We start from the raw sequence: 27,675 nt of genomic DNA on the forward strand, positions 1-27,675 counted from the left end.
ATCATGCCTGACAAAAGCAATGATGGTTGGGGCTGATGGGAGTTGGAATTCTACATCACCAGGTTCTCCACTCCAGGTATATATCAATGGCAAGCTTTTGCCTCATGACAGAGAATCAGTGGTTGAGCCAGCTTTCATAGTTATAGACTTGGTTTCCCTCCATAGCTCTACAGAACATTCACTGTGTATAAACATGGCCACACCTTCTTCCTGTGTTCACTCAGCCACACAGGCATAGGGGAGGCTATAAAAGGTGAGGCATGGTGATATCATAGCTGGCGTGGCTTCATGTTTCATTCTGCTGCCTGTTTAAACTTGTGAAGGGCTCCACCTCCCCCGCCCTTGGATTCTGATGCTCCCAGTTTAGAGAGCTCACCTGGAGTACAGGTGTGGCAACACTTAACACAGACTCAGGGAGCCAATCAGATAATTTGGAACCTTAGCAAGGAGCCAATGTGTGAGAAGGTTCATTGACTCCCATTCATCTGTTACACAACTGAAGATAAACGTATTCATGGCAGGCGGCAGTGAAAGATGAAAGGGTTGGATGGCACCAGGGTGTCTTGAAGAGATGGGAAAGGAAATGAGAACAAAAGCAATTAACGTATTTGACGTTTCATGCAGCAATTGCAGTTTACATGTGAAGTTTTCACAACACAAACACGCTTCTCCCAAGTCAAGCTGACATGGTACGTGCTGTTTCTACGCTTTCCTTCAGACTTGTAACGAAAACAAAGTTTGGTGTGATTCATCAGGTGAGCTCCAGATAGATTGAACTATTGATATCAGTCCCTTTTTCATAACTTTATGAAAAAGGAAGCCTGATCTTATGGTTCCACTATGATGGTGTGTTACATTGCATTGCATTGCATTGCAGTGTAATGTAATGCTTGTTCACACGTTACACAAGACATAGGCACAAACTGTCTTTACCCAAGTACAGTCAAACCTCAGTTGTCGAACGTAATCCTTTCTGAAGACCACTCGACTTCCAAAAAGTTCGACAAGCAAGGATCAAAGTGCGGTCGACGAAGTCAATGGAGAAAAAAGAAGAAGAAACTCCATTCAGCTTCTGAAAATCATTCAAAAACCGAAGCAGTTACTTGTGGGTTTTTGGCATTTGTGAGCCGAAACATTCCAAAATGGAGGCATTTGGGAGCTGAGGTTGGACTGTACAAGTGTCAGTGTGTACAAGTGTTGGTGTGAAAGAGTGTGCACAGGTACACAAACTAGACATTTGTTGAACATTACCTGTACACGTGTACAGTTCAACTCTTTGTATACATGTGCAAGGGTGGTTTCAAATATACACACCTCAGCTTAACCATGGCTTAATTTTTCAAATCAGATGAAAGCTGCTTTGATAGGAAAATACATCAAACAGCAAAAACGGCCAGATACATATGAAATGTGGCTCGTGTCATGTGCACTCAGCTTCCGACACCAGTGGTGGGAGCACACGAGAGCCGGAGTAAACAGTAATGTGTACACAAGCTAAGCGTTTTGGGGGATATGCAATGAGCTCTGAGTGGAAGTGAAAACCAACCATTTAAGAACTGAAGAGCTTCCTTGGTGCTACCAAGGGGAAATAAACCCCTTTCAATGTGTGGTGCTTACGGCAGAATGGGCGGAGGAAGAGAACTATTAATGCTGCAAAGGCAAACAAAAACACACACAAAAAATCAACGTGTCCCTTGTTAACTCTGAACATGCATTAATGTGCACTACATTAATTAGGCAATATTGTTTGTTAATTAATCAACAACGCATGCACCAAAGGGGATCACTCTCGCTTCATAACAAGGGGGCAAGAAGCAACTCGCATATTCAATTTATTGTTGACTCTCGTAATAAATTAATTACAGTCTCCTTCACATCTACACAATGAAGCCTATGAAGCTCCCTAGTTAATTAAAAAACTAGTTCAGCAAAATAGCAAACATTTATTTTAAGCCATTTGTGTGTGGCAAACAAAGATGGTGGTGCCTTTTTCTTTGAGTCCTGAGAATAGTTAGGGCTGTGTCTTGTAGGCCTTCCCTGCCTTAACCAGGAAAATATGTTCCATTCTGCTTCCAGGAGAATGATACACCAGACAAGCGACTTGTTTCCAAGAGACCTAATATTGCATCCAGTCAGCATTGTGTTGCTGTTTGGTGCCAGCTGTGTCCCCCCAGAGTGCAGATTCTGTTCGATGCAGAGTTTTGAGTGCCTGCAAAAAAAGGGTTAGGAAGCTTCTCTCCTTTGCCTGAATTTTATTTCCCTGTTCTCTCCAGGGCCTCAAGTCTCCAGTCAGATGGGCATTGGGATCAGGGGCAGAGGAAGGGGGCGGGGGTGGTCCGCCCCAGGTGTCATCACTGAGGAGGGTGACATTTGGTGCCCACTCGCCGGTCGCAACTCCCAAACCTACTCCGAGCCATCGCTGCCTTGCTGGCGGCCTTCCCCCCTTTCTGCCTTCATTTTGACAGCTCGGGGGAGGCTTGGGAATCGCGGGCGGGTGGCGTGCCATTGCCCCCTGCTCCCGGGCTGCTTCCTGGGGGAGGGGAAAGCCTCCCCTGAGCTGTCAAAAGAAAGAGGGAAGGGAGGAAGGCTGCTGGCAAGGCGGCGTCTGCCTCCCCTCCCCCGCCCAGGAAGCAGCCCGCCATGGGCAGCTCGCTCCGCCCCCATGGGCAGCTTGCCCCCTGGGACGCTCACCCTGCCCCAGGTGCACAGTATGCGCGCTGCTCCGTGTGCCGGAGCAGCTAGCTCTGCATCTGATTGGGATACAGTGCAGCTGGGAAGACATGATCAGTTTGTGGGAAATTCTTAATGCAGGCCTATGCGAATAAGGAAGTGGCTACATGTTTAAAAGAGTGGCGCACATCTTTCCAAGCGTCCATAGTATATCAGCTGACTCCATACCCTCTACCATTTCTCCAGTGAAAATAGGGACATCCCATTCCATAATGATAATTTTACTATTTATACCCCACACATCTTACTGGGTTGCCCCAGCCACTCTGGGCAGCTTCCAACATATATAAAAACATAATAAAATATTAAGCATTTAAAAAAACAACCCTTCCCTATACAGGATTGCCTTCAGACGGCTCGGGTGTTGGAAAACTCCATACCCTCCAACATTTCTCCAATGGAAATAGGGACATCCTAAGGGAAAGTGGGACATTCTGGAATCAAATCAGAAACTGGGGCAGCTTCTCTAATGTAAGTCAGAGATGTCCCTGGAAAATAGGTACACTTGGAGGGTCTGTGACTCAAAACTAAAAGAGCAGGAACCACATACACTCAACTGTTGCTCAGCAATTCCATTTCATACTGAAAGAGAGGGGAGATGGAACATTTGAATCCTTCGCATTGAAAAAAGGAGAATCCACTGCCCCACCTGTATTATGATATGGTACAGTCTGACCAGAGCTTTTTTTTCCAGCTAGAACTCACCAGAACTCAGTTCCAGCACCTCTTGGATGGGTTCCCTTGCCATTCTTAGAGAACGAGGGAGGCGTTCATGGTAAGTTCTAGCACCTCCTTTTCTAGAAAAATTGCACCGAGTCTGGCAATGGACATACGTGTGAGGTTTTTGCTCTTCTTTGATAGCTCAGGGAAGGAAAACGCTGATGGTTCCACAGAAGGCTAGGTGCAGAAGAAGGATGTCCTAAACTTTGGAACACTTGCCAATCACATCCAGAGGGGAGGCAGAAGCACAGTATATATCAGGGGCAGCCAATGTGCTGCCCTCCAGGTGTTATGGGCTGCAACTCCCATCATCCCTGACCATTGGCCATGATGAGTTGATGGGAGTTGTAGTCCAAAACATCTTAAGATGTTGGCTACCTCTGGAGGCTACCCCTGCTGTTGCTTCCATGAAGCAACTATGGGCCACAGCTTCTATGTGTTCATGATTAGAAGGCTTCAAGAAAACCAGTCTGGGCTTTCATTCTGAATGAAAGCAGTTATACTTGCCAAGAGTACACTGATGTTCTACTAGGTTTCCAATGCTTGTCAGGAGGCTTATCTGCTACAAGCCTCTGAAGTTCACTGATCTTCAGTGGTTGTCAAAAACTGACGTTATTTATTGCTCGAGTCTTCCCACTGAAGGGATCAAAAAATGCTGAAGAACTAAAATTAAATGCTACTTGATGCTGTCTCTTAGCCTAAAGGCTGAAAACACAAAACCAATGACCTGATGCATACGTGACAAATGAATCATCTTTTGTTTGAACCTTGCCTCATTTCTCGGTAATCTAAGCTCTTACCTATACCGTTAAACCTTCAGCAGTGGTCCTATATCTCACCAACACTGTTAAGAATCAGATGGGGTCCCATTTCTCATTCTTATGATCTGCTCCTTCCAGCAGAGCCTGTTTTTTTCATAAGATAATAAGAAGAACAACAGCAATAATAGACGTTCCGTTATCTCCAGGTTCATCAAGTGCTTAATGCTTTGTTGCTGCTACATTCACATTGTCTTTAGCTTGACATTGGAGGTTTTCCTTTCTTATTCCCACTGCTACTGGATTGCGGTTTCTCATAAATAAGAAATCTAGGGGTAATCCTGTACACACTTAACCTGGGACTGACCCAATTTTAACTGAGTGGGGCATACTTCTGAGTAGACATGTGTGCGCTATTACGACCAGAATGGGTTCTGTATTTTCCGTTTTGCAAAACTGCATCGAAGACTTATAACAGGTAGTGAATTGGTTTAATCTGTAGACCAAATGCCTGAAAGTTTAGAGAAATAATCAGGGCAATTTTAACTGGCAGGGCTGCAACTGAAGTTGTGTTAGTTGTAACAGGCCCAAAAAAGGAAGAAGAAGAAACTGAAGGTGCCCTTTCCATCAGGTAGTGAGTGATAGCTTCCACTTTTTAAGAGGTAATTTGGATTATTATTCTTCAATGTCACAAAAAGGCAGGATTTTGGTGCATTGGTAGTATGCAAAATTATTTAAACAAAAGGCAGGTGATCAATCAACTAAAAGCTCTTTTATCAGCTGTTATAATGTTACATTAAGCAGCTTTGTATACAGCAAGGAACTAGATAAGTAGTAGTAGATCAAAGTGATGGAGGACTGAAGACAGTGATAGAGCTTCATTCCTGCAAGTATTGTAGTGTGCTAACTAAAGTAACAGTGCAGCAAGATCCTACATGGTTTCTAATACTTTAGACAGAATTACAATAGGCTGCAGACAAGTTCCATGGACTTCAATTCTACTAAAGGACTACAGAGTGAAGACGACAAGGAATTCTGCAAGAACAGGAGCCATCTTTGACAAAGGATCTGGGTTGCCCTTCACAGTGAAATTTGGCTCTATGCGCCAATGATGCCATATGATCAATATGAGTGCACACATATATAACACCTTATTGCAAACTAGGTGGTTTAATAGAGTGAGTAGGTGTACACCTAAATGTACATCTCATGATGACCACAACATCAAGCCTTATGGGCATGGATCATTAGAGATATGACGTGCTATTTATGTCTCCTGGTATCACCTTGAACATGATGTTTTTTAGTGAAATCACACTTTTAGCTGTGACTTATAAAGTGCAAAGACATTTATTACATTTGCATGCATGCACACACCCCAACATAAAGGTTTTTGGATGGATTTCAGAAAATAAATTGGGGGGAATCGAAATGCAAAGTAAAACAAATATAATCAAGGAATTATATCATTCATGTAGCTGCCATCTTATGCACGGTTATCTGGGGGTAAGCCCCATTGAAGATGGAACACAATTAAGTTTTCCATGTGAGAAAACATGTAAAGAATTTCTCTATGTGTTAGCTGGGTCTCATGTGAGAAAAGCATTTGGCTACTAAAATTCAGTTAACTTTTGCAAAGTGGCTTGCCTTCTATTCACTCTCTCTTTGGGTAATTAGAGCCACTTACCAGTTGACTTATGGTGCTGGAGGAGACTCTTGAGAGTCCCATGGACTGCTAGAAGATCAAACCTCTCCTTTCTTAAGGAAATCAGCCCTGAGTGCTCACTGGAAGGACAGATCCTGAAGTTGAGGCTCCAATACTTTGGCCACCTCATGAGAAGAGAAGACTCCCTGGAAAAGACCCTGATGTTGGGAAAGATGGAGGGCACAAGGAGAAGGGGACGACAGAGGACGAGATGGCTGGATAGTGTTCTCGAAGCTACCAGCATGAGTTTGACCAAACTGCGGGAGGCAGTGGAAGACAGGAGTGCCTGGCGTGCTCTGGTCCATGGGGTCACAAAGAGTCGGACACGATTAAACGACTAAACAACAACCAGTTGACACATGTGCACCACACAAAAAGGCTCTGTACTTTCTTTTTGAGGCACCAATACATTATTATTGGCTTGCAATTAAGAATACATATACCAATGTGTTGTGCAACAGGACTGAAGCATATTCACCAGCAAAGAAGATTAGTCCCAAAAGATAGCCAGGCTATGAAACCTTCCAAATCTAGGGATATTATCTCTAAATGAGAATTCAATCCTACTGCATTAGGCAGGTGTGTTCAAAGTCAGGTGTTTTTGCTTCCTCCCTGTGCCCCTGCCTCCTGCTCCCATATTTGGTCGTTGCCATTCAGCAAGCAATTCACTCAGGTCAAAAGTATTTCAAGCCTCGCTAGCATAATAGCAACAATTTAGAGTAATTTTCTGCAGGCTAGACGGATCTCATCTGTCTAGGGTGAAAGTTTCTTGAATGCAAATTCCAAGGTCAAGTAGCACCTTCAGAATTATTTTATGCAGGACACCAGAGAAAGGTTGGCAGAAATGTTTAACCTTAGGCCTGGCATCAGCACACAGTATCACAGGGCAAACGAGGGCATCAGTCTCCCCTTTTTAAAATTAAAATTAAAAATACCAGTATCATATGGCTATTCTCGGTCTGCCTCATGAGCCAATGGTACACCATTGAAATTACACCAAGGAAAGGGTTTTCTGGAGCAACAGCCTTTATGGACTCATATGAAGTCTGTTAGTGCACATTGGACAATGCCAGAACAAATTCCTTCATTGCAATTAGCTACTGAGCCTGGCTGGGAGGAATCATACATGTAAAAGTGAGGCCTTGCATTTGTTGAAACCTCAGGCCTGTACTCAGGAGACCAAAACCCTCCCATTAACATCCACTCTTTCCAAAAGTGATTATTCAGACACATAGCTGTCAACTTTCAGATTTGAAAATAAGGGATCAGCAGCCTCACCTGTCCCGGGGCCAGTCTATGGGATATCTAACAATCTGGGATAGCAGCGGGAAGCAGCGGGAAACGACGCTGGAATAAGGGAATTTCCCGCAAAAAAAGGGAAGGTTGACAGCTATGTTCAGACAACGCTCTTGTGACTTCTTTGTGGAGGGGGTCGGGCAGTCATTTGTTGCATCGTTTTCCCCTTAGTGCAGATTACTCAGGACAAATACCAACAATTGTGCTGTGGTCACAAAGGACCTCTTCCTATCTCTCCAGTTCAGTCTTGTTGATGCTTTGCTTCCATAAATGTTCTCCTGGGCCATGTAATGAAACTGGTGGTTTTCATCAAGGACAGGAGGGGTGCTGAATAGCCAGTCCATCCCAGGCTCCTTGTGCTGCTCAGATGCTGCTACAGACTGGCTTACTACAGAAGGGAAATTTAATGAAGTGGTACCACTGAGTTAATTTATTGAGATGTTTTCTCCCAAGAGGAGGACAGAGAGGACAGACTGTCTTCAGAAGCTAGAAGTGATCCTGTATGCAGAAGAGTCATTCCTAGTTTCAATGGGTTGCAATTAATTAAAGGTTCCTTCAACAGACACACAGTCTGGGACATTCTAAGGAGATAATTAGCTCACAGATCTTTTAAATAATTGCTCAGCGATTCCTCCAAGTCATTACTCTACCCAACCTCCATCATACAAGGAATGAGTAACAAAGAAGCTTAATGCACTTTTGGAAAATGGAAGATGATTGTGTTAAATGTCTTGGGCTTATCAACAAAAAGAGGCCAACACCCTGATTTACACAGTGATAATAAAGATACGTTGGAATATACAAATTTGTTCAAGCCAAGACTCCTAAAATGCTTTTGAACTCCCTCTCCTGTATCTCTTCTTATCTCTTCCTTCCTTTCTCCTACTCCATCAGCTCAGCACAAACCCACCCACCCCTGTCTACAGTCAGCAACTGGCTCCGTGCTCTGACAAGATAGTTTATCTGAGTGGCACCACACTTGTGGATTTGATCTCTGCCCTGCACATGAGAATCTGTGTTACCAAGTCTTTTACCAAGGGACAGGGCTCTCACAAGCATGCTTATGCTTCCCTTTTCCAAGGATGGTGCCTGTTTGGTCTACATAATGAAGGCCAGACAACCATCCCAAGGTTCACTATTAGAAGAAATTATGCATCATCCGAGTCTACACAAAAATATTCTCATTCTGAAGCCTGTTTAATATAAATTATGCCGTTCATACCTATCAGACTGATGTGTACTTTTCTTTGTTTATGACTGCTTTCGTCATTATGTAAATCCTTTCATTTGTGAGCCACCTTGAGCATGGTTATAACTATGGAAAGACAGCAGACAAGTACAGCCGTGGTGACGCTGGTGATATTCTCTCACTCAAAATAAAACCAAAGTCAGGTAGAGTTGCCCCTTAAACCTCCCTGGAGTGGTAGGGAATGGTATTTACAGTGGTACCTCGGGTTAAGTACTTAATTCGTTCCAGGGGTCTGTACTTAACCTGAAACTGTTCTTAACCTGAAGACCACTTTAGCTAATGGGGCCTCCCGCTGCTGCCGTGCCGCCGGAGCACAATTTCTGTTCTCATCCTGAAGCAAAGTTCTTAACCTGAAGCACTATTTCTGGGTTAGCAGAGTCTGTAACCTGAAGCGTATGTAACCCGAAGCGTATGTAACCCGAAGTACCACTATCTGGAAGACTTCTCATCTCATATTTTCACCTTATAATATCCCCAAAGAGGCTTAAAATTTAAAACGGAGACCATTTAAGCAACGTGAAACCAAAACTGAAACAATAAACTGCAGTAGCACAAAATACAAAGAAGCACCATCGAACTTTAAAAGTAAGAGGAAGAAAAATCAGTCACCATTCTTTTAAAATATCAGGCAAATGTGATATTTATGAAGAAGAGTCTAAACCCTAGCAGTGTTTTTAAAGTGATATATAGCTGGTGGCCATTTCCATTGGAGTGATAATAGGTGCTTTTGATAAATTGTATGGCACCACGTTCTACATCATCTAAACCAAATGTATCATCATTAAATGATGTTTTGGAAGATACATGTTGAATAGCTCTTGAGTAAAGCAAATAGCAAATTAAAGCTTGTGGTTTTGCAAAAAAAAAGAAGTGATATTAAAAAGACATTTGTGGTGTAATTTTCTGTTTTTCTTGGACACAAACTCAGATTTTCCCTTCTGAGTTAGGCTAGGATCCAAAATACTTTGCAAGAAGCTTTTACATACTTTGGGCTCTCTTACCTTCCATCTTGCAACCGGAGCCTTCTTGCTTTAGTTCATGAGAAGACAATCCAGTCCTGTTGGATCAGACAAAAGATCAGTTTAATCCAGCATTCTATTCTCATGGTGATTTACCAGATCCCTGTGTGAAGCCCACAAGCAGAACATGAATATAATAGCCTTCTTCTATCCATATTTGACCGGAAAGAAAAAAAGAGGAGACATTTGGTGTATGTACAAAAGTATTATGGGTACTGTCTAAGAGGCTCTTTGCATCTCAGCCCTAAAAACATAGCAAAGCATTCTACCATTGCAGTGAACCCATCAGTCAAGCAGCTTATATTTTCATTTGAAATAAATGGGAAAGCAGAACTTCTAAGGTTATCAAATCTCTGATTATGAGCTAGGCACACAGGAGAGTTCTGATAGGAAATCAGACCCCTGGTCCATCTACTCCAACCAGGACCGGCTCTTCCAAGACTGTATAAAGACTTCTCATTTGTGCTTGTTACAGACAATTGGTTTGTTCAAATACTTAGTTAGTAGGTATCTTATAATTTTGGGAAAAGTGCAGGATAGCATTTAACAATCTGTGTGGATGAAATACTTTTAAGCGATGAAAATGAACCTGTTTATTTCTGCAATCGGTAATTTTATTTTATGGTGGGAAACCCAAACTTGCCACTTGAATTCAACCCCCACATTGCTGCAGTATTTATTCTCATATATAATCTCTCATGTGGACAGAGAAGGCCTCTCCTCCTCCCAGAGGGGAGGGGTTGTGAGTGGGAGCAGCTTTCCACTGCGGCAGGGAGGCCTACTCGGCTCCCTGCTCCTGATTGCTTCTGCTGCCGTGGCCAAGCCTTCCAGCCGACCAATAGGGTCGGCTAGTGGGTGAAGCTAGCTGCATTTAAACAGCCGCGGCAGCACTCAGCTCCCAGTCTGTTCCTGCTTGCTTTGGATCTCCCACCCTCCCTCCCTCTTAGGTCAGCTTCTTTTGCATATTGACCTTGCTATGGACTTCGGTTGGTTGCCTTGGTTGCCCAAGGGGCCTGGTAGGACTTTCTTATCCATTTGGCAAATTGGCACCAGCCTCTTGGGTTTTTTGCCTACCTCATAGCAATTTGTCACAACTTTCTCGTTTTGGTGGTTAGGCATTGGAATATGTGTGCTGTGTTGGAAGATTGGGTATGGGCCATCATCTACCCCTCCTCTTTTGGGTATTCTGTTACAGGAATCCAGCGGTCGTGGATCCTGTCCAATGCCATGGCACGACCCCCGGTGATGTCATGGGGGAGCTTCCACTTGTATTTGCATCAACAAGCTCCTCCCATTGGTTGTTAACCCTGATATGACTCCCATGGAGTCTTGTATTGCTGTTTCATCCAATGCCTAAGCCAATACTACTCACATGCTGTAACCAATAAAAGTTGTGGCCTAATTTTGCCCATTAACCTAAAATAATGTGTCTTTGTGTCCTATGCGGGTGGCAGGTCCTTGACTCACAATGAGATGCTTTGAGGACAGGAGACAATTGCAGAGAAAAATAAACCAGATCCAAGAATGCAAAGAAATCACTAGTTGCCTCGCTCAGCATTTCATTCAGCTTCAGGAGTAGATGGTAGGGGGGAAATCCAACATTTGAATTCCCTACGGAAACATCTAGGGGCAAGTAATCTCCAGCTTTCATGAGACAAAGGGTTTACCATTACTGCTGACTTGTCAAGCGCATCCCAGCATTTAAAAAGCCAGATTAAAAAACAAAACAAAAACACCAATGAATCAGTGCTCTTAAATGGCCGAAACAAATTATTAGGAAGAGGTTTTTAAAAACCCAACAACAGAAAACTTTCTGGTGATATTGTACTATATCAAGCTATGACACATACATAAAAAGCTCTCTCCATAATGTTAGCGGGATTGTGGTATGGTGGAGTGCCCTCCTTTATAATCATTCTAGCTAATGCTGTCCAACAATAATATGTTAGGCGACGTAAGCCAGCCCGTCAGTCCAAACCCAGAGAGAGCCATGGTTACTGATATTTTTTGAGCTATGAAGATCACACATCATTAGAGGTCCCAGATCTCTTTCATAGATAGGGGTTTTTGAGCAGCTGGTATTGCAGAGAAGCTAACTCAAAGGCAAAGGGTACAACAAAATCATGTTGTTGATATTTGGCTCTCTTTTTATGAATGACAGCACACATAGTAAATGGCCCTCTGGAACCTCAGAAAGTCTTTGGCATGGTGCGAGGGCTGGAGGGGTGTGCCAAATTTTGGCCTTGCTCAGGGTGCCATAGAACCAAAGTCCACCCCTGCTAGCAGTAGCGCAATGGAGATGGACTGAAACCCCAGTGAATGCATCTCAGTCTTGCCCTTTCAACAGAAAGGGAGGGGAAATAAATTTCCTGCTCCACACAAATGACTGATTTTCATCTTTGGTTATTATTCATGTTTAAGGGAGGAGCGCTTTTGTTCTGGGTGACGGGATTTTTACCTGGCATTCAGACGCAAGCAAGGCATCTAATTGAGATGCCCACCAATAAGAATCAGATAAAGGTTTTCATTCTATTGCTCGGCTTTATCTTTTCCTGGGTTCTTTTGGAGATTGGTACATGGAGAAAGATTTAATGAAGTCCATACAGTGCTTGGTAACCCTGCTGCCCGGGGGGTGATGAGGAGCAGAGGAGGATGAAAAGCAAGCACATTTTCAAAAGGGATAGGGGGGATTTTTTTTCCCCAGCAGAGAGACTGGGACATATTATAAACCTTCCTATTGTTGGCCTTTTGCTTCTTTCCTTGCAGGCAAAATAACTAGCTCCTCATACCAAGGGGCCAGGAAAAGGTCTGTGCTCTGCAGCTGCACAAGCTTTTCTGCAAAGGTCCCACTTGTATTGCCTTGGCTTGTTCGCCTAGCTCAGAAGAAAGGTTAAGTTGATGTCACCTCCTCCCCAGTTCCCTTAGCATGTAGCATTGCCAGCAAAAGAATACTCTGTTCCCTACCAAAAAAAGCAGACATTGGCTCAAGCTATAGATTTATAGAAGCTTTTCTTTTAAAAAGTAAAAATAAATGAAGGAGAGAGGAGAAAACTGAAAGGAGTGTGGTGTGTTGAAGGAGGCAAGGAAATGATACAGATGTCACATTTTTTTGCTGATGTTGAGTCCCACAAAAGAGATATGTAAGAAGAGCCTGCTGGATCAGGCCAGCGGCCAACTAGATGCCTATAAGATCTGAACACAAGAGCTCTCTCGCCTCCTGTGGCTTCCAGCGAGGACTTTCTTTTTCCAGCATTCAGTTTCATATATCTGTCGGTTTCTCTAGCATTTGTTACAGTCTGCTCATTTATGTACCCAGTGTTCATCCCAAAAGTGTTTCATTCCCATTTTGTCCCAGTTTTTAATTTAATTTTAATTTATTGTGAGAGTCCTCTGCCTTCCAAGGTAGTATGGTCCACGGTCAAACAGCTGCTGTGGTCAGAAGGTTTTTCCTAATGTTTAGTCGAAATCTCCTTTCTCATAATTTGACTCCATTGTTCCAGGTCTTACCCTCTGGAGCAGAAAACAAGCTTGCTCCATCTTCCATCTTCCAGCCTTCCCTTCCCTGGGCTCATTTCTTCTGCCACTGTCTTAACCAAGCCTTCTTATGTTCCATGGGAATCTGCACCTCCCCTGCCTGCTAGGAAGAGCATTGTGGCCAGGGGGAGACCAGCCTGGCCTCATCCATCAGCTGCTTGAATGCTTGCTTCCCTCTTTTGAATTGTGCCTATGAGCCCATGGAGCAGGGGATGGCTTATCTTTTAACATATGCAGAGCACTTGGAAAATTTTAGACACATTCTAAGCATTGTAAGAGCCACAGGAACTCCCAGATAACAATGCAAAGTGGGATGCAGCTGTGGATCTCCGAAGGATGTGCTGTCAGGGACAGGCAGGGGTACCAAGGGTGGGCAGAGGAGGCAGGGGGCAGGAGGATTATCCAGGTGAAAGGGCCAGTGATTTATGAGGTTCTGTGCCACCTGTGAAGCAGGGGAAAGAGGAAGAGTCCAGGCAGTGAGAGACAAGTGAAGAAGAGATGGAAGAAGAGTTGCAGGAAGTCACAAAGAGAGTTGAGCTGTTGGAATCTTCTCTGTCCTCTCCTCTCCTATCTCCAAGGATGAGCAGAGGCTAAAAGCGGCAGGAGCAGCTGGAGCTGCCGCCCAGGAAAAGTCACTGGTTCCTTGAGCACACTATGTCAGAAGAGGGAGTGTAAGTGCGCTGATTCAGGTGTAGTCGCACTGTTGCGCCAACTGTCCAGTTTGGATGCCAAGTGTGAAGAAGGAGCTGTTTAGCCTGCGATTCTTGCACCTTAGGAGCTGGTGCAATTGAGTGCTTTGCCCATAAAGAACTAAGCTCCCCATCACGTGTTCTCATTGGGGGACTGGGTACACAGGGACAGTCAGGCCTGCGTTCTTTAAGGCTGACTTCCCTCCCCTCCTTTAAAACTCCCATTTTGGATGTACCTTGATGTTTCTTCAGCAGCTCATGGTTATTAAAAGCAGCCTTAGAAACTTCGTGACCCCTGGCCTCTCTTCCATCTGCATGCATTTGTAGGCGTTGTATAATAACTGGCTTGCTGGCGGCCTGTTTGCAGTTGCGCAGGTTTAAAAAGCCAAAGAAATTCTATACTGCGAGGCATGAGGTTCTCGTGCACATACAGGTGCCTCCTATATAGCATTGGCGGTAATCCAAACAGTAAGCAGCAGCTCAAGCAAACCTCACAAAGTCAAAACAATAAATCACTGCTGAGAGATTCTCGGGGGCGGGGGGATGGTCATCCTTCACATCTTTATCGTTTTCTCTGCAACATTTTCATAAGACTCCTTTGCAACCGTAGCCAGGTCTAGAATGGAAAATTCCTATACAAATGAACACAGGGTGCTTTTGATCTTGAATCTGTTAAGGGTGTTCATCTGAATAGGGTGGGGACTGAATGGGGCAAATATGGGTGATTTGTGGGTCTCCCCCTTCTTGAACCACAGCTCAACGTCAACAACCCCCCCAACCCCAAGTTGGATTGGGGACCCCACAAATTATTGTGCCGCTGTGCTATATTCTCTATATATCTCTACGTTTCACTAGGTCCCTGTGTTTTGTAAGAAGTGAGGCTCTCCAAAATATTGCCTGCAGAGCGCTAAAGAGCTCTGCATTTGTTAGTTAGTTTTTAAGCACAGCAGCTTTGTTAAGACTTCAGCAAGCATTGTTTGTGTGCATGTCTTCCTCATTTCCCATGATGCACCCTGGTGGCACCATTGCTGCACGGCTGCAGCATTTGTTTGAGCAGGCAGCGAGCAGAATCTTTTTCACAGCAGTGAGGAAGCAGCAGGGCGTCAGGCGACAGAGCTGTGTGCCATACAGCCTGCTCTGTGTCCTCTAAGCTGGCATGCTGCCTTAAGGTGTGGTGGGGGATGCTAACTTGATTCCAGCGTTAAAGGAAGATTCAGCTGACAGCCAGGCCAGCTTCTATACGTGGAATAGGGGCAGGGAGGGCACCTCCTTGGCATTTGCTTAAGGCAGCAACATGTCTTGGGCCAACCACTGAGCCAGTGTGGTGTAGTGGTTAAGAGCGGTAGTCTCGTAATCTGGGGGACCAGGTTCGCGTCTCCGCTCCTCCACATGCAGCTGCTGGGTGACCTTGGGCTAGTCACACTTCTCTGAAGTCTCTCAGCCCCGCTCACCTCACAGAGTGTTTGTTGTAGGCGAGAAAGGGAAAGGAGAATGTTAGCCACTTTGAGACTCCTTCGGGTAGTGATAAAGCGGGAGATCAAATCCAAACTCCTCCTCCTCCTCCTCCTCCTCCTCCTCTTCTTCTTCTTTTTCTTGTTCTTCTAAATGCAACTAAGTTGTGCACACTTCCTCAGGCACAAACTTCACTTAACATGCAGTAGGGCTTTATTCCAAATGAATATATATAGGACTGTGGTGTTAGTCTCTGAAATATGAAAGAGAGGCAAAGCAAAAAATGGGTTTTGGGTTGTTTCTGTTTCTTTCAACTTCTTCTTTAGACTGCTGAGTGCTGCTTGTACATCCTCAACAGCACCACTTCCATATTAGATCATCTGGGTTTAAATGCTTGTTTGGGTTATCTCCCTGTTTGGTATTGCTGGGAACCTTGGGCAACAGTGGATTCATGGCGTCAGGGTTGCCATCTTGCTGGCTTCGATCAAATGGAGACACCTTTCTGTTTTTTTCCGCAACCAATATCTTAGTTTAAAATTAATCTATAAACTCATTCTTGATACTAAGCAGTGATCAAGTTGAATACATTTTAAGACCAGGACCCTCCCCCCCGTAAATAGCACGTCTGTCAAATCTGACAGGCGACTAAAAGACACTTGAATGTTTTAACGTAAGTCTCCTGCCCTTAGCAGTAGTGGCTGGTGGGGCAGGGTAGGGGAGCATTGCTCACCTGGTTTCCCAGTGTGGAGGCTGCTGCTGGTAACCAAATGAGGCAGCGCAGAGGTCAGCGCAGGGCGGAAACAGCAGCAGAACTGTCAGATTGGGTCTGTTGCTGTGTCTGCACCGTGTCAACACTGCTCCTGCCACCCCCTCCCAGTTCCCAGCAGTGACTTTCACACTGGGAAGCCAAGTGAGCAATGCTGACCCATGAGCTGCTACTGACTCTTAGCAAAAGGAGTGTAAGGAAAAAAATTCTGGGGAACATTGGGGGAATGGTGTAGGAAAGAAAATCCACACAGTCCCACTCTCTTAGCTTCTTTCTCTCTGCCAGTCTCACTCCCCCTGCCCTTCCCCGCCTCTGTCTACCTTTCTCTCCCTATCTCAGCTTCACACAGAGCTTTATTGAAAAAGATGCCTCATGTTTCCTAACCTCCTCTCTGACAGAGAACCTGTCTGATTGCCTGAATTTCTGAAGCAAGATTGATAAGACTTAAGAAAACCATTTCACCTACGGCAAGCTTCTTAGGCTAAAACAGCTGCCTTTGTGCTGGGCTGCTGCTTATGGCTTGTTTGTTTGTTTTGGCTTGCTATGCTATGAGTGATCATCCAACATGAAGAGCTGTTGAATCCAGCAACGCTTTACCAAGCTCAGCTTCCTCTGGATTTTACTCATTGATTCTGCTGCATGACGTGTAAGTTGCTCTCCTGGAGGAGATTGTCTTGTTCCTGGGCCTCACTTCGGGGGAAGTGCCTCAGGGTGCAATTGAGGAAGTTTGGCGGAGATCTGCAAACTAAACCAGATTGCCATTCTGCATCGCTCTACCACCACCCTTCTTTAGTGCGTATCATGGTGGTGCAATGATCTCTTGAAAAGAGAGCATTCCTTAGATAAGTGGACCCTTATCACGAGTGTTCCCTTAGGGAAATATCATTACTAAATCGAGGTGAAGCTCATTTTTTAGCACTTACAGTGTTCCAGCCCATGAAAGCATATTTTTGTTAGCCTTCAAGGTGCCACACAAACGGTGTGTGTTTTCCCCCCTGCAACAGCCAAACACAGCTGCCTCTTTGGAATTTGTCAATTTCAGGTAATTATTGTAGTTGGAAAGAGGAAACGCTTACGGTATGCATCAGGACATTTGGAGATTGAAAAGAAAGGGGTACAGAGTGAACTGGCACAATCTGGAAACAAAACAAAAAAAACCCATATGAATTGAGGTCTCTGGTACAGACAAGTCCTTGAAAGTGTCGTGTTTGCTGAGCAGCCATTGTCCGATTTCACTGTATTTCAAAAAACTGTAAATCCACAAACCAAGATTTCATGATTGTAAATAAGGATGTGCCAATTCTTTCACCTTAAGCTCCAGTGGCAAATTCACCAGGTGGTGTCTTTGCCATTATATTGAATCATCTTAAAAATATCATGTGTTGTGTCCTGGTAACTGCACAACATGAAGAAATTCCCTCTTCCCACCTGGCTCTTTCAGGTCTGCACGATTCACATCAGCTAAGATTATTAGTCGCTCTGTAGGAAATGGCATCTCTACTTTACGCAATCTCGGGGAGTTGAGATATCTGATTGTAAACTTCCACATTTAAGTGCCTGGTATGCATTTAGAAGTCTGCTTCCCCTTCCCTGCCAGCCCTATAAATATCGCTTCTGGTGACTTGTGCAATCTTTCCAGCGTGGATGAGTTTCCTAATCCTTCTACAAAGAACGGCATACCCTCCCCCAGAAGTATATGTCTCGGTGGGTGGGTGTGCACACAATTGGCTCCAAGGCGAGGCTTGCTGGAGTCTCTCAATGAGATTGCTCACCCTCAGAAGAAGGAATCAGACAGCCATTGACACAGAGCAAGGAATTCCAGAGGAATATTTACCAGCCAGAAAGAAAAAAGACGTTCGAAACAGAGAACCACTGCACCAGATATGGAGACTAGGACCACAACTTTATTGCTGAACTGGTATCCTAATAAGAGAGATGAAGGGTATTCAGACGTTTAGAAAATAAAGAATAGAAAACATCTTCCTCACCTAAAAATAGCAGTGCAAAGCTTTACGGATATAATTCATCACTGTTTGATAAACCACAGAGATCTACTCCCCACCCCCAATAGATGTATCCCTCATCATTATATTCCATTAAAACTTGATCTGCTGATATCAGACATAGGAGAATAGGTGTATAATGACTCATGGTTGCTGAAAATGGACTCAGTGCGTTCCCTGCAACTTTGGTTTAAATTAAAAGCGTATGGTGCTGTGGTTTCAGTAAGACACTCCGAAATGTCAAATTAATAAAGGATTTATAAAGAATAAATAAACAACAGTTTGGATGTACAGTCACAAAAAGGAGCCACAGAATAATGTCCTATCATCTCTCTACAGCACTTGCATTGGATCATGCAACCATATTGCTCAATCATCTAATGCCAGAAGCCTTCTAATCAAAGCAAACGGGACTGTTCGGGAGCAACTGACTCACAATGCAGGGCATAAAGCTTGTTTTCTTAAAGCTTTATCGGGGGGAAATATAAAGAGCCAGATAAATTAGTCTGCAGCGGCTCGCAGTATTTGTTGGGCTCTGTTTGCATTTGACAGAATCATAGGCTGCATATAAACCATACACTTAAAGCAGTGGAAGACAGGAGTGCCTGGCGTGCTCTGGTCCATGGGGTCACGAAGAGTCAGACACGACTAAACGACTAAGCAACAACAACAACAAAAGCACACTTAAAGCACGCAGGTAACCCCTGCGTTACCATTCCCAGCACCTTTAACAAATGACAGTTTCCAGGATTCCTTGGGAGTAGTCATGAGGTTTAACTGCATGGTTGTGTGTGCAGCCATAGAGTTGGGTGGGATCTTTTAGGTCATCTAGTCAATGTCAGAAATTGTGTGCGCGTGCGTGCATAAAGGTACAGTCAGTATGCCAATGTGAAGTGTGTAGCTGGGGAATAATAGTGGGGGGTGGTGGTTCTGGCCCTCGTGTTTTGCTTGTGGGGTTCCCTTAGGCCATGGGTAGGCAAACTAAGGCCTGGGGGCCGGATCTGGCCCAATTACCTTCTAAATCCGGCCCTCGGATGTTCCAGGAATCAGTGTGTTTTTACATGAGTAGAATGTGTCCTTTTATTTAAAATGCATCTCTGGGTTATTTGTGGGGCATAGGAATTTGTTCTTTTCTTTTTTTCCAAAATATAGTCCGCCCCCCCCCCAAGGTCTGAGGGATAGTGGACCGGCCCCCTGCTGAAAAAGTTTGCTGACCCCTGCCTTAGGCAACTGATTGGCCACAGTGGAAAACCAGGCTTAGGGTGAGATAGGCCTCTGCTCTTCTGATGTTCTTCTGATTCAAAGGAGTACATGCATCAACCCATTGGAGCATTTCTGGGAGTCTCTCTCTCTCAGAAGCCACCCTGTGGGAAAACCTTTATCCCCTCCACACACACACACACACACACACACCCAAATGCTTTTCAAACTTTAAAAAGCAGACTAAAGACTTGGCACAAGAGATGCTTAAAGAGAGACTCTGGAAACAGGCATGAAGAGTCTCTGTGGTCCTGTCGATATAGAGCAATATAGCCCATGGGACACACTGGGTGGCCTCAGGCAAATCCCTCTCTCGGCCTCAGCTCCTCATGGGAACAACATGAATGCACCACCAAGTTGCTGGGAGGCAAAAGCTATAAAGCACTTAAATGATTATTTGCAGTAAAGGCAAGGGAAGGAGCACGTGCACACTGGGAAGCTCTTGCCCTTTCAACTGTTTTTGTACCAATCCGCTATTAACTTTCCACATACCAAGATACTTGGGCCTCACTTATGCCATTTCGGAGACCTCAGAATTCTTACAAGGACTTCCACAAAAAAAAAAAAAGACTGGCAGCTGAAAGGTGGCAAACAGGCACTTTGGTTCCATCAGATGAAAATAAAAATGGGACACTTGGCCTAAAATTGCCTGGTTGGGAAAATCCTTCTTTGAGCAAAAAAGACAACATCAGGGGGAGATGGGACACCTGCATATCCAGGTCTTTATGTGGGGCCTCTGTATTACTATTATTATTACTACTACTACTACTAGAACTAATAATCATAATAATAATAACTGGTGACATTTGTATATAGGGAAAGTGAAATCTATCAAGTTTTGGTTTCTCTCCATTTCTTGTTTTTCCACTCCGAAGTTCAGTTTGCCACATTTCCAAATTGTATTTTTTAAGTCCTCAGAAAAATTCATCAGCATTGTAGAGCAGTATATTCTCCTAATATACACATTTTGGGAGCAATTTTGCCTAGTACATATATTTTTACAAAGCGATTTCCACAAATAGAATGCATTTTTGTGGGTATCTCCCCCACTATTATGTACATTTTAGTGCACATTTTACCCTAATATATGCATTTTTGTACACATTACTTGACTTGAGAACTGCATTGCAAAATTCAGGGAAATGCAAAAAAAATTAAGCATTTCAGAGAATGCAGTTTAGGTAAGTCTTCCTATAATTGAATTGAAATTCTCTCCCATCCCTGTTTGTTTACCACCTTATAACATGGGATTCTCTGAGTAGCTTACAATAAAGAAATAAAGAAACAACAACTGAAATACAAAGCAAAACAACAACAACAAAACAATAACAAGGAAACAGAACTCACCACACCTCCCACAGATTCATAAAACAGAAACCCAGACTATTTAAGGTCTAAGGCCTGAGTGAATAGAAAGGATGCAGAAAGGATGACAAAGATGGCACCAGGTGAGCCTCCTGTGGAAGGCTACTCCATAACTGGAGTGCCACTACTGAAAATGCCCTATCCCTAGTGGCTATGCCTTACGTAATTTGTTAGGAGCGCTTGGAGCAGGGCCTCTGAATTGGACCTTCAGGCTTAGATAGGTGTGTATGGCAGAAGGTAGTCTTTCAGGTAGCTTAGTCTCAAGGCATTTAGGGCTTTAAAGGTTGAAACCAGCATCCCAGGTCCTTCAACCTCTCCTCTTTATGCACTTGAAGAACTACAGTGTCTATCTTCTCATCAGGAGAAACTATGGCATGTATACTGCTCTACAGTGCTGCCTTGCCAGGCTGTGCCTTTGCCCTGAGTTCATTCATCACTGGTGTTGCTTAAGATACTCGAATGGAAGTGAAAAGTAGGTTGCTACAACTTCTTCCCGCACATTTGACAAAGCAGATGTGTGTTGAGCTCACAGCTACAATATCCTGTTAGGTCATGCTCTTTCTCATTGCAACATTAGAAGCCACATCTGGAAAACTCTTGTGTTGCAGGCCAATGACAGAACCATGGGAGCATCAATGCACAGAGAGGAAAATGTGTCTCATAAAGAGAAGTTGTGATTTCGAGGACCCGTCCCCCGCTTGGAAATAATAAAGACACGTGGACACAGTATATAAGGTTAATGGGCAAGAAAAGGCCACAACTTTATTGATTACAGCATGTGAGAAGGTATTGGCTTAGGCATTGGACAACTCCAAATTTGACTCCACCCACTCGGAGAGGGGTGAGTCTGACGAGGGGTTAACCACCAGTAGGGGGAGCCTGTTGATGCAAATACAACTATAAGCTCTCCCCTGATGTCACCGGGGGTTGTGCCATGGCCCCCCGCCACACAGGGCATCGGACAAGATCCACGACCGCCAAATTCCTTTAACGGAATACCCATAAGTGAAGGGGTAGGCGATGGCCACACCTTGCCCTTCCATACACCAACAACACATTCCAATGCATAACTGCCAAATACAAAGAAAGTTGTGATGATTGCTACAAGGTAGGCGAAAAAAACCAAGAGGCCGGTGAGTCGTGAAGATCAGTAGCGCAATGGCAGGAAGAGCTGGCGCGGCCGCATTTGAGTGGCTAAACCACGCCCCCGCAGTGTCACCTGATTGGGTGCCCAACTGGGAGGCGTGGCGTGCCAGCAATGAGGACAGGGCAGGGGGCAGAATGCCCCCTGCGTGACGCGGGGATCGGCTCCCGCTCATAACCCCTCCCCTCCGGGAGGAGGAGAGGCTTTGTAAGAATAAGCTTTGATGTTTTCGGATGTACACAAACTATTGGCTACCAAAATTATTAGGATTGATTTCTACCTGACAGGTCAAATAGAAAATTCTTCCTTGAGCAACCAAGAGCTACAAAAAGTATAAGTCAACCAGATTTAAAATTCTGTCTGAGATTGACTTTGTGGCCACTTCAGAGAATAATCTGACAGTCTGAGGCAAACATACAGAGAAAGACACTGAGGGCCTGATTTATTTCTGCCTTGAGATCAGTACATCTCTATGGAACACTACCACATCACTAAGACATATCTTCCATTAAAAAAAAAAAGGCCTCTGGGATTTAAATACTTATTTTTTCTAGACCAGGGGTGAAGAACTTGTGTCCCTACAGTTGTTGCTGGATTGTGGCTGGACCCATGGCCGTGCTGGCTTGGGCCTGTTGGAGATGGTCCAAAAAAACATCTGGAGGGACACAGATTTCCAATCCCCTGTGCTAGACTATCAGTGTTTTTCACACAACAAGTTCAGGGAGACTAGTTCATTCTTTAATATCATAGGTTTTAAGATCTACTGAGAAGATTCTCTTAACAGAACTAAGCTAAACTTGCTTTTTGATTGTTGCCATGATTGTGGGAAAGTGTTTCTCATTTTCAGCTATTTTCAGCAGTTATTGCAAACATTTGCATTTTTCCAGTGATATTCTTGTTAACACAATTTCCTTCTTCTTCCTCCTCCTCCTCTTTCGACCTCTTTGACTTCTGGATACTTGGCCCACACTGACATGCCAAGGAAATAAACAACTATCTGACTTTTAGAAGACAGTTGTAGGCAGCCCTGAGAAGTTTGGATGTTTTGGTTTGCTGGAAGCCTCCTAGACTGGCTGGGGCAATCCAGTCAGATGGGTGACATATATATAAATAAATAAATTGTTGTTGTTGTTGTCATCGTCATCATTAAATCCTATTGCAAATTGATAACTTCAAGGAGGAGTTTTGCAGCATGATCCCTCCCCCTCTTTGGACAAAGCACTTGCAAATTGCCTGGTAGGGGGAAAGACAGCACTCAGCATTTTCACCCATGTTTCCAGTGACCACTGAACAATTGTCCAAGGAGGACTTTTAAAATTTCTGATGAAAATTTCCATGAAACACCTCCATCCACATTTCAGTTCAGCCCTAATCTTAGGGGCTTCCTGCTGGCAACCAGCGTTCTAATGAGAAATCAGCTGTGTATGGCCCGATCTTGATATGAAAGCCTGGCCATGCGAGACAGATGATGTTGCCAGGTGCCTCCTCTGTCCTGGAGTTCATTCCAGTTCATTTGTTAATGAATACTGGCTTCTCTGCCCATAGCCACATAGATCTCATGACGTTGTTATGGAATCACCTAACACAGAAAAACAAAACAAAAATTGAATGGCTCTCTTCAGAGAATACAGGGTTGTTATATTCTAATTTATACAGCCAACACCCCAAGTTTTAATCCAACTAGTTGAGCGCCGCAGAGTCGGTCACGACTAGACCTAATGGTCAGGGGTACCTTTACCCTCTGGCAAATGTGAAACAACAGAACCCAACACCTATATATTGTGTCTTCTAAATTTTGCCTTCTGAAGAGTGGACAAAACCTTGAAAGTGTCTCCATCATCAACATGATCTAATCAAAGATACCGTACCTTCTCAACCATCTTTAGTATCTCTCTTGCTTTGGAAACAGCACAACTCTGCTTGGGGAAACATTACCTAGGCCTCCATTGCTGAATCTGTTGGTGAGATTAGGCTTGTGAACATTGTAATTCAGAGAGTAAATATTCACAATTTATGGGGAGAGCAGAGAGCTGATGAGGGTTCCATCAAGGAGCTAGCATCTTGCAGGCCCCTGTGCTGCTAAGGAAGCTGCTCAGGGTGCTCCAGGTCTAGATGTCCTGCATCAGAAGAACATAAGAAGAACTACAATTCCCAGCACCCCTAACAAACCTAGGATTCTTTTTTGAGAGGATGCTTTAAATACATGGTGCCTACACAACCAGGGATGTGGAATTCAGAGGCTGACAACAGAAGCCACATAGACATCTTTACCCCAGGGTCTCAAATTTCTCTCTGGGGATCTCAGCAGTTAATCCCTGAGCAGAATACTATTTGTTAGTACTAGTTAATACTTTGTTAAAATTACATCTCCATACTGGTGGAAGATGCACAAGTAGTATTTATGGCTGCCAAGTAGCCCTGTCAGATAAAAATAAAACAAAAACAAAAAATGGTGTTCCTCATGAAGAGGCAAGGACAACAGGCTGTTCCTTTATTGTATTTGCCCACTGGGAGTTTCAACTTGGGGACCACCACTAGCACCCAGCTTTCCAAAGCAGTAGACACCCGTGCTGTGACACTTGAAGTAGTGCATTAGCTTGGTTGCCATGTTATATAGGTCAGTTATGACCATTCCAAATTACTGGTAGTTTCCATGGCAGTAACACTGCTAGAGCTTGCCATCTGCAGTGCTATCCTCATTCCTTCATGGAAGAAGAGTGGACTGTTCTTGCCAGCAAGGAAGACAGCCTCCTGTTCTAGATTGCTTTAAAAAAAAAAAAAATCCTAGAGAAATATGCTGGAGTGCTCATAGCACATGTGAGCACACTGCATCCAGGAAAAAATATGAGAGAGATGAGCAAAAAGTTGGAGGGGGTGGTTCCTAACTGACCAAAAAATTGCAACCAGACAGGAGGAGGAGAAATGAATCAATATCACACAGACACCATCGAGTAAGGAGCCAGTGACTTTTGTGAATGTGCCCCCCTACCAAAACATCTGGAAGGATTTTGCCTGCTGGCTTCAAAATTGCTATTATCAACCAGCAGGTTCAGATAAGTGCTGCTGATGGTCCCAGTGAAAACTTCAGGAGCGCCTAATTTGGCTTCACTGCTGAGGTTTGGTGTGTGGCTAATCAGAGGAAGCCCCATCTGAGGGTGAGAGGCAAGTACAAAAGTGTGAACCAAAAAGTTGCAAAAACCTGTGGTTAACCAGGTGGGCTGGAAGCAGTCGATGTGGTCACAGATGGGACAGATGCCTGGCACTAGATCAAGCAGGCAAAGCCAGCAACAAGTTTCTCAGTCTGAGAAGCAGGTTTCAAAGGAAATATCTGGTGTGTCTCTATTGGCTTGTGAGGTCAGCTGACAACCTTTGGGCTGTCAGATCAGCTGACACTTACTCAGGCCAGTCCTGTAGCCCAGAGGGCACCTTTGCCTTGACAAGACTTTATTTGGCTAGCTAACTGAGGAGACCAGAATACTGGTGGAACAGAAAGCAAAGCGCAAGAGGCTGGCTGCTGAAGGTCCTGGTTCACCTTACTCTAGGCACAAAAATTAGTGTTGTAGGTGTTAAGACACCCTAAATTCCTGGGTCCAATAGGTGCTAGAATTTAATTAGGGCTTAGGGTGTCAAAAGCTAATTAAGCTAGGCCAGTCCTCTATGTGAGGTGATAGCCTGGGGTAATGGGCAATTAGGATCATAGGAGCTCGGTGTGAGGTAGCAAGTGAGTGGGGCCTCTCTCTACAGATAAATGGAGCTTAGTGTAGAGGGAGTTAGACGCAATGCCAGAAAGAACCTTAGACTAGGGACAGATAGGTAGCCGTGTTGGTCTGCCATAGTCAAAACAAAAAATTTTTTTTCTTCCAGTAGCACCTTAAAGACCAACTAAGTTAGTTCTTGGTATGAGCTTTCGTGTGCATGCACACTTCTTCAGATACACTGAAACAAAAGTTGCCAGATCCTTCTATATAGTGAGAAGGTGGGGAGGGGTATTACTCAGAAGGGTGGTGGGAATGGGTGATTGGCAGATAGCTGTGATGACTCCCTTAGACTAGGGAGTCAGGGATGTGATAGTAAAGCAGTGAGCTGGAGAGAGAGGCAGACAGCATGATGCTAATGTTGGTTTAAGTCCAGGGCTGTGGCTATGGGAGAAGCAAAGCCCGCTTTGAGTGTGAATGCTGGAAACCCCTCCATTGTAGGCTCAGGTTTTATGTATGTGCAGATAAACCATATACCATAAAGACACCACAGCCTCCTCTGTGCCTCCTTTCCAAAAGGAAACATGGTAAGTGGGCCTGGGATTTCCTGGAATCTCGCACCTCTTGGAGATTGGGGGTGGCATGCAACATAGCAAGGGGCAAGCTTGCTTGGGGAAATAAAGCAGGATTGATCTCAAAGCTCATATAAAGAACCTTCAACTGCAAACATGGCAATATAGTTTTAGAAACAGGGCCAGGTCCCTTATTTTTGTTTTTCGTCTTCTTTTTCTAAATGGATGCCTTTGAAAAATGTTCTGCTGATACATCTCTTAGAGAGAACAATATATATTTTTTTTTAATCCAGTGGTTATAAACTGACAGCTTATTATTACCAAAGCTCTGCAATAATTGAGAAACAGTAACTATTTACACAGATGTCACATAGAGAATGATTTCATCCATGAATTACATTGGTGCAGTTAATTCTTGCCATTTTAATTACAGTTTTCACAACAGTCATTACTGGATTAATTGGCAGTCCTAAAATCTGGTATTATTTTGTGAGAAATTAAATTTATGGAAAACAAAGCCAGTTGTATGGAAATTTTCCAATTTAGGAAAATTAAGCCAGTTGAATTTATGGAAAACAAATTAAGTTGTGTGTGTGGTGCAGGGATGTGCAAATGTGCCTCAATCCATCCCAACATGCATTTGTACTTCCATATGGTGTTTTTCTTTCTGTAGAAACTGGCTTATTTTGCACAAATCTTTCTTCCATTTCATTGTCTGCTGGTGCGGAAAGATACATGATTCTTACATATATCATATGTGCATGATAGAAATGCATATCTCAGCCATCAAACAGATGTTTACAAATCTGTATTGTACTTTTTTTTAAAAAAAGCCTTTTAAACTTCAACAAAAGGACTCTTCAGTGCTCCATAGGCGTCATTTTGGACAGCTTCACTTCTTGCAAAGCCCATGGACCTAGAGAAATATTGAAATATATAAGAATTACAGCACGTGCACAGCCTGTGGGTGCATAGCTGTCAACTTACAGATTTGAAAATAAGGGACCAGCAGCCTTGAAAATAAGGGATCAGCAGCCAAAATAAGGGACCTGCAGCCTCACCTGTTCCAGGCACTCTAGTCTTCCTGTCCTCCTGCAGTCTGGTCAAACTCATGTTGGTAGCTTCGAGAACACTGTCCCACCAACTTTGTAACCAGAGGTTCAACTGAATAGAATCTGAATCACATGCATCACAAGGCCTATGCAGCCTCAACTTAAGATGGCTCCCCGGCCTGGCTTTGCACTGCAAAGTTTGCAGCAGCACGTGCAACAAAATGCCGTCCAGCGTTCAAAACCTCCCTCAGCTTGCATTAACTAGCCACACACACACGGCCTCCCCCCCTCGCCATGAGATCGCCAGTCACCCACCATTTTAGTCAACCAGCTCCTTTCTTTCCCCCCATAAGTCAATCAAAGGAGCCTCCAAAACAAATTCAAAAGCCCCCCCTCCCACGAGATCACCTTTCCTTTTCCCCCACCATGTGCCCCCGCTCCAGACAGACCTTTTCACCGGCAAGGGTGAGTGGGCCATCGATGAGATATCCATCCGTTTCCGATCCAAGCACTCAGCACAGGTATGTTCAACTTCTGAGCCCCTCTGAGCCAAAGACAGAAAGCCCAGCCAGCAGCCAAACGAAGCCTCAAGGAAAACCACCCTCAGCTGGGAAGCGCTGAGCAAAGGCGAGTCCCCGGGCAACGCGGCCAATTTGATCAGCACAA

General features: G+C 44.2%; 1 long non-coding RNA gene across 1 annotated transcript in view; it reads right to left on the minus strand.

Annotated features, from left to right (window-relative positions):
• Positions 1-4,078: 4,078 nt before the first annotated feature.
• Positions 4,079-27,675, minus strand: part of LOC310757874 — a 78,930-nt gene continuing 55,333 nt past the window's right edge. Inside the window, exons 3-4 of the long non-coding RNA XR_014545529.1 lie at positions 9,460-9,515; positions 4,079-4,355 (exon numbers count right to left, since the gene is read on the minus strand). This is a non-coding gene — a long non-coding RNA (uncharacterized lncRNA). The remainder of the gene's footprint in view (positions 4,356-9,459; positions 9,516-27,675) is intronic.

Source organism: Podarcis filfolensis, assembly GCF_964270895.1.
Source record: "Podarcis filfolensis genome assembly, chromosome: 2".
Classification (NCBI taxonomy): Eukaryota; Metazoa; Chordata; class Lepidosauria; order Squamata; family Lacertidae; genus Podarcis; species Podarcis filfolensis.